At 45.8% G+C, this 7773-nt stretch overlaps 1 protein-coding gene across 5 annotated transcripts in view; it reads left to right on the top strand.

Annotated features, from left to right (window-relative positions):
* Window positions 1-4145: 4145 nt before the first annotated feature.
* The window catches only part of CLCN3 (chloride voltage-gated channel 3), a 92157-nt gene continuing 88529 nt past the window's right edge, over window positions 4146-7773 (top strand). For 2 of the 5 annotated variants that reach the window (XM_075611597.1, XM_075611554.1), the window contains exon 1: window positions 4298-4438. The gene's annotated coding sequence lies outside the window, so the exon portion shown is untranslated. Of the gene's footprint in view, window positions 4276-4297; window positions 4439-6620; window positions 6748-7537; window positions 7680-7773 lie in introns of those variants that run through there. The other 3 variants (XM_075611579.1, XM_075611571.1, XM_075611562.1) reach the window with 3 other exon arrangements.

The raw sequence follows: 7773 nt of genomic DNA, 5'->3' as shown, positions 1-7773 counted from the left end.
ACGACGACGGAATCCGCAATCCGGACCCGACTTCGTGGTCTCAGGTCGGTGCTTTCATATCCCCACCTCAGCCCTGCGGTCCGGTCCAGGTCTGTGGCGTCATGCCCGTTACAATAAGATATACCACATTTGTGGTTCTACAGTTGATAAAGGTATCAACTGTATATTGACTACTGCTGTTGTGATTCGGGAAGGATTTAATGGGGGTGACATGATGGCAAGACTTACAGCCATGGCATTTGTACATGCCTTTGGTTGCTATGGGGAGCCAACTGGGTGCTTTTGCCCTCTGATAGTGGCTGTGTACCAAGTGGTCCCTTAGATTTTTTTTTTAACGCCTACTGGTAATTGTAGGATTAGGGCCTAGTACCTCATTGAGATTTTTGTCAGCAAGGAGAAGGTGCCAATGTTTGCCGAATATGCGTTTAATATGCCACCATCGCTTGTTGTATGTGACGAGGCATCTTATTGGCTGGTTGGTCTTTTCTTTTGTTGTCCGGGTCTGTAATAGTGCCTCCATGTCACACTGAATTGCCCTGCTGTATGCTTTTTCAGCACATTACGCCTGTATCCACTTTGTAGAAACCTATCTCTTAAATCTTTGGATTGCTCCAGAAAATCTTTTACAGTGGAGCAATTACGCCTCAACCTGAAATATTGCCCTGTTGGAATGCCATTTACCAAGCTTCTTGGGTGCTGGCTCTGTGCCAGCAGAAGACTGTTGGTGACAGTCTTTTACATAAAGACCTTAGTCTGGATATCTCCTGATTGATCCTTCTCAATATATAGGTCATGACATGTGATGGATTTGTGGCTGATCTCAAGAGTGATCTTTAGATTCAAGATGTTGTTGTTCAAAGTTTCTACAAATTCATTAAAGAGTGGCAGGGTGCCCTTCCGCAAGACCAGGATGTAATCTGCGTATCTGACCCACAACTCAATGTGGTCAGTATACATAGATGAATCTGAATTGAAGACATGGACATCTTTTCACCAGCCTAGATACAGATTAGCATATCTTGGTGCATATAAGGTGCATATAAGGTGCCCATCGCTGTACCCGGGGTCTGGTGGTAATGGCAGCTGTCAAATATGAAGTAATTATGGGTGAGTACGAACTGGGTGAGTAAGAACCTCAGAAGATCCAAGATGAAATCGTTATGTGTTCTACACCTGTGGTCCCTTGCCAAAAGGAAATGAGCACATACCTTGAGGCCCTCTTCATGTCTAATGCTAAAAGCGACTCGACATCGAGACTGGCAAGAAAAGTATCAGGGGTGATGGTGATACCGTCGAGTCTACTGAGTGTGTCCTTCTTGTATTGGACATAGGACGGTAGACTGGTGACGAAGGTGCGGAGAACCTTATCCAGGTATATGTGTCACGCTGTGCAGCCCGCAGACCAGACCAGTCCCCTGTACTGAGGTGGGATGTAGAGTATACGCACCGACAGCAGAGGGGGCATGTCTGGGATGTGTTGTAGTAGCGTAGCCAGGCCTGGATGTAGATAAAGAATGGTCAAGTACTTGCCGAGTCCGAGGATATAGAAAGTTCTGTAGTCAAAATCCGTAGCAGACTCCGAGGGTCTTAGAGGTTAGAGTAGTCTGTAGGAAAGCCAAGCTCAGGAGCCAGAGGGGGAATTCAGACGAGTCTGGTCAATAGCTGTAGGAAATAACCACAAGAGAGCACGACACAGGTTCCAGGCAACACAGGTAGCAAGGAGTAATGCAGAGCAAGGAAGTGAAAGCAAAGCAGGATATTTAAAGCAGCAGTGACCAATCCGGACAAGGGGCATGGCGGGGGGGTGTCGGAGGAGCTGCACGTGAGTGGCTGAGAGACCAGGAAGTAGTAGAGCACAGCTGAGAGTGCCGGAGACATGGTGAAGACTCCCACACCGAGCGGGGGCGGAGACAGGCATAATGGGCGCACTATAAATCCTTGAAGGAAGCACGCGCTCTGTAACACCAGCATCCAAGATGGCGGCCGCGGCGGAGTTCAAGGTATGTGCTGGTCGGCGGCATGGGTAGCGACGGGGGGCAGGGGCAGCAGCCGCTGCAGTACTGGTAGTGGGTAAGGAGGGGTCACGCCACAAGGGACGTGGCCCCCGATTCCTTACAATATGCTGGCATGTTCAGTTAAACTATTGTTCCCAGACACAATTGGTCTCCCATGGGAATGTTGCCGATTTTGGTGAATCTTTACACGTACTAAGGTGTATACCTTTTGGCTAATTAGAGAATTGGTAACGAGCTCACAACCTAAAAGGAGGGTCCAAACAACTCCAAAGAACTATTTAGTAAAACAGAACCAGATGAGTTAAGACCTACCCCTTGTTTCTTTGCATTTTCTTTCATTGTGTTTACCAATAGTTTGCAGGGAAAGGAGAATTGTGGCCACTTCAAGTCTTATATTTAAGGTGCAGTCCTTCTTAGGTACAGATTGAATCAATGTTAGTAACATGTTTAAAGTATTATATCAATGTGGTTCATGTTTTTTGTTTTCAAACATCACACACCTACATATTATCTTAATTCGTTTTTTGGGGGGGTTTTAAGCGGCACTCCTCAATAGTCCTTTGTAAGAGGCGTCCGGAGCTTAATTGCACTATTATAAAATCTGATGAGCCCTGGTTCAAGAGAATTCATCTTACAATGAATTCTTACTTTGTACCCTTTTGGGAATTCAAAATGCCCACCTGATCAGCCTCACTCCCACAAGCAAGTAGAAAACCAGTGTTATAAGGCAGGGTTGTGCAAATTTTTGGTGCTGCGCCCCCTGCCTGCTCTACTCCAGTGCTCGCTCCCCCCCTTACCTTTAGCCGGCGTCAAATGACGCCATGGGGTCATGTTGCGGCGTCCGAAGCCGGCTGAATGAAGGCGAGTTACAGAGCCCTTGCTTGGTCCCTGGCATTTACTTTAAATGCCTTGGGGAAGAGCGCGGGGCCTCTGTAACCCCCACCCCAATAATCTCACACCCCTCAGTTTGCGCACCCCTTTTATAAGGTATGACATTGAACCTTTCTTTTGAACATGGCCGCGGCAGCTGAGGGGGGTCTGCCTTGCCAAATACACAAGTTGGGCCCGTCTGAACCAGGAAGTTTCCAAAGGTTCAAATTTCTGGCGCCCCTCGTGTAATATAGATCCTGGCCACTGATGATGTTGCGGCTTACGTTTAGCCTGCAGGACTCCCGGGAGACTTGCAGGGTAAGACATTTACCCAGAACCGGGAGTCCCCAGAGTGGAAAATAGCTCCACTCAGTGCGGTGTACTTCCTGGTCCCAAATATGTAAAGAACTTCCATAGAACCATATAAGGAAGGCCTGGGTGTTCTGTACCACAACATTGACATATCAATGGAGAAACACTGACTGCATTGAGTGACACTTATTTCCAGTCTTTATTCATATTACACGACTGCTAAATTAGGGAGACTGCCTTTCAAAATAATTGAAAGTGAATAGATAGGGAACACATATGTACTTTATCGGAAGATGGACAAATGCTGATAAAAAAATAAAAACAGTTTGACTTGGCAGGTTTGTCAATAGGATAACTTTCGTGAAAACCAGCTGCTCCAATAGATTGCATGGGATCTCCCTATTGAAAATCATGAGCAATGCTCCCTTTTGCAACAAAATGGTGTAGAATAGGTGAACACATCAGGGCGTCAGAGCAGCCACCACCAGATTTGAAAGCTTCCGTTTAAAAATTGTGGGAGTGGGTGAGGGAAATCTCTACATCCCACAAAGGAAAAGGGGGGCTTTTATGAGGGAGAAAGTAGAAAAACATTAATTATTGGGGCTACATTTCAGGAGCCTCCATGGCAATAAGGCAGTCTTTGGACGTATGTAAAACAAAGGAACAAGGGGAATGTCCAAGGGGCTAGAAAAGGTAAATAAAGGAGCCATGCCTGTGAGAGATGCTGAGACCTCCCTGAGCTGCTCCCATATCTGGGTCTCTCTGTATATGAGTGATGCAGCCCCTCAGCAGTCACACATCATGTCAGACCTGCTCCACATGATGCCACCACACCCTGCCCGGCCCTCCCCAAGCCACCACCTCCCCCTTAGCAACACCCCTTTTCCTTAGCAACAGCCTCAGCAGCTGCCCGGAAGCGGCCCCTCCCCTGCACGAGAGCGGCCCTCACCCTCCTCCTCCTCCCCATCGGGATGCCCAGACAGCGCCTCCCGCCCCCGGCGGCCCGGACTGCCCGCTGATTTGCCCCGATACACCCGGCGTGTCTGCCAATCTCACCCCCCTCCCCCTCCAACCCACGGTTAGTCTGCGGATCTGCTCGAGGTGTCTGTCCGCCCCCCGGGGCTGTGTGATGAACCCCCCACACCCCTCCTGTCTGTCCTCTGTTGCCCCCTAATGAGAGGGAGGGGGGATGCAGCAGCCCCTCCCCGGGGAGAAGGCGGTGCCCGGGCCTATCAGGACAGGTAGGAGGCATGAGGGCTGAGGATGGGGCTGAGAGCCTGCATAACCGGGCTGTATTTTGCGGGGAGAGTTGTGCACAGTGAGACCACCCTATAGTGGGGTGGTCTTGGCAGTTTCATGGCTGTTCACACATTTGTACTGATGGTGCTAGGGTAAATATGCACCCTTCCCATTGCAAAACTGATGAGCACAGAGCAGCTGAAAGCAGAGATCAGGGTGAGAGCCTCTGCTTCAGCCTAGACTTACACACAGCTGCAGGGAGACTTTACACACAGCTGCAGGGAGACTTTACACACAGCTGCAGGGAGATTTTACAACTGGACCAGGTTTGCACCCCGGCTAGTTTTGCCCCCAGTTAGTTGCATACCCTCCAGCCATGTCACATCCAGTGCTGTTTTCTACATCCCAGTGGGTTGTGTGTGCAATAGTGTATATCCATGTGCTTGCCAATGGGTTGTGTGTGCAATAGTGTGTATCCATGTGCTTGCCAATGGTTGTGTGTGCAATAGTGTATATCCATGTGCTTGCCAATGGGTTGTGTGTGCAATAGTGTATATCCATGTGCTTGCCAATGGGTTGTGTGTGCAATAGTGTATATCCATGTGCTTGCCAATGGGTTGTGTGTGCAATAGTGTATATCCATGTGCTTGCCAATGGGTTGTGTGTGCAATAGTGTATATCCATGTGCTTGCAAATGGGTTGTGTGTGCAATAGTGTATATCCATGTGCTTGCCAATGGGTTGTGTGTGCAATAGTGTATATCCATGTGCTTGCCAATGGGTTGTGTGTGCAATAGTGTATATCCATGTGCTTGCCAATGGGTTGTGTGTGCAATAGTGTATATCCATGTGCTTGTCAATGGGTTGGTGTGTGCAATAGTGTATATCCATGTGCTTGCCAATGGGTTGGTGTGTGCAATAGTGTATGTAAACGCTGAACCGTTCCTATGTTAATTAACAATTTTTGAGCTTGATGAGATAATTGAAATGCCCAAGCGAAAGTTGATCTGTTGCTTGTTGTTTATAGTGCACCTTAATGTATATCTTTATATAGCGCCATCCATGTACATAGTGCTTAACAACAGTAATGCATGTGACACAATATTCTAACGCATAATGGGAATAAGCACTAAAGACAAAAGTAACAATAGAAAAAGGAGTCCCTGCAATCTAAGTGGGGAGAACTTACAGAGACAGTAGGAGGGTGTTATGGTAAGTGGGTCTGCAAGGGGCCGAGGTCAGTGCATCCGAGATGTATACTATCAGCCAGCTTAGCTACCCATATGCTTAGTTAAAGAGGTGTCTTTTAAGACAGGCCCAACAGGTGGAGAGAGAAGGTGCCAGTCTGATATCGTGGGGAAGGGCATTCCGGAGGTGTGGGGCAGTGACAGAGAGAGGTTTTAGACGGGAGAGGGCTTTAGATACAAAAGGGGTAAACAGAAGACATCCTTGTGCAGAAAGTAATAGTTGGGACGGCGTATAGAGAGAAACTAGGGCTGAGATGTAAGGAGGGGCAGAAGAGTGTATAGCCTTAAAAGAGGAGGGGAATTGTGTGTATGATACAGAGTTTAATAGGAAATTATTGAGAGACGACATTGCAGCTTCTAATTGGGCGATCCAGCAGCCTTCTTTATTTTTCCCAGCATGTACTGGCAAAAGTAACAAATTAAATGTGTCTGCAAGTATGTGGTCAAAACAGGGAATCTATAATTATTGGTTGTAATAAGGTATCAGTCAAAAGCATATGGCTGTGGTGGCTGAATAGCAAATGATCAATGTTTAATGTACTGTATTTTTTATTTTTTTTCATTTGATTAATTTAGACAAAATACTAAACAAACGTTCATCAAATACAAACAACTTGAATAACATACAAATGAAATATATATAATATATATTCATGTTCAGCGACTGCGTGTTACTATTGTTCATTCAAAATTTACCCTTTTTTATCCTGCAAAATAGGTCCTAACATAATATGAATTTTATTAGAAATAAGATAGGAGGCTGCAGCAGAAAGTGATATTTTAAGTTCAGACAATGTGGAGATGTTGTTGGATTTCCATTTACACAGTAAGTGCTATTATCCTGAGTATCCGAGGTACAGAAGGCGGAGAGGTGCAAGCTGTAGCATGTGTAGTCAGTGAAATGCCTGTCAGACCGGATCTTGGAGCAGAGTTTTATTGACGAATCTCTTCAGTATATGCAGACAGTTGTGGCGTGCACAAGGACGAATACTTTCCAATGTTGGGGAAAACAGAGTTTTACCAAACTATTGGTCCTGAATTGAAGTGTGGCTGAGGACTCCTAAAGTGAGTAGGATATCTGTAGCAGCTCTTGGAGCTAACGCGGTAGAGAAGGACGGTTGTTGCTGAAGTAATATACCTCCTAGGATAGCATAGCCGAGTTATCCATTTGGGAATGTTTGGTTAAACAGACCCTTGGATGAGAGAAAGATCACGCATACTGATGTAGGAGAAGCAAAAATGGCAGTTCGCTTATTTCTTTAGTTCGAACCACCAAGAGTTAATCATATGACTGTCTTGAATTCACCTTGATTGTAAGTACCACAGCAGCTTGTAAAGGAACTGACCTTTCTAGATCTGAAAAGCGCAGATTGTAAAGCGGTAGAATAGGTAAGCACCGTGTATCAGGCCAACATTTTGTCTGTGCTGCATCTCGGGTGTAAAAAGAAAACAATGCATCAACACCAGTTAAATCTCATTCTTGCTACAAGGAGACAGTTCTCATTTTTTCAAACTTTTTTTTGTCTTTTCCTCTGGGACTACATGACGTGACTGACTGCTACTGATTTGTACTGCGTGAATGTGCCTGAGAATATCAGTTATGTGAATGAACTCTTTCAATGTGTAATTTCACCAGTTCTTTGTATGTGATAGCTGCCAATTCTCTATGTATGGGAAATATTGTGTTGTCCGTGCCCCGTGATATTAATGTTGGGGAAATGATCTATTTTCATCGAGGTAGTAAACTTCTTCTCATTATTTAGCCCTTATAGTGCCAGGGGGTATAACACACGAGACGTTTATCTGTAAAGCTACAGTCAGTCATATGATCTGGAGCACGTGATCTGCACGGATCATAAGAACAGAGCAGGGCTTTGATTCTCAACTTATCATTGACATGGAAGACATTTCTCCACTGTTACAATGTGCTTTACAGCTGTAAATGAAGATATGGGCAAAGAGAGAAACTAGCCTAGGAAACTCATTTCAAACAACTGGTATGTACTATAGCAAATAATCCTCTTTGATCTCTCTACTTTCTGCATCTCAAATGCTCAGACTTCAAAGCAGCAATCCTGTCTGCTTACTATT

The sequence above is a fragment of the Ascaphus truei genome, chromosome 1, assembly GCF_040206685.1.
Source record: "Ascaphus truei isolate aAscTru1 chromosome 1, aAscTru1.hap1, whole genome shotgun sequence".
In the NCBI taxonomy this organism is placed as follows: domain Eukaryota; kingdom Metazoa; phylum Chordata; class Amphibia; order Anura; family Ascaphidae; genus Ascaphus; species Ascaphus truei.
This window is presented reverse-complemented; position numbering and strand designations above follow the sequence as displayed.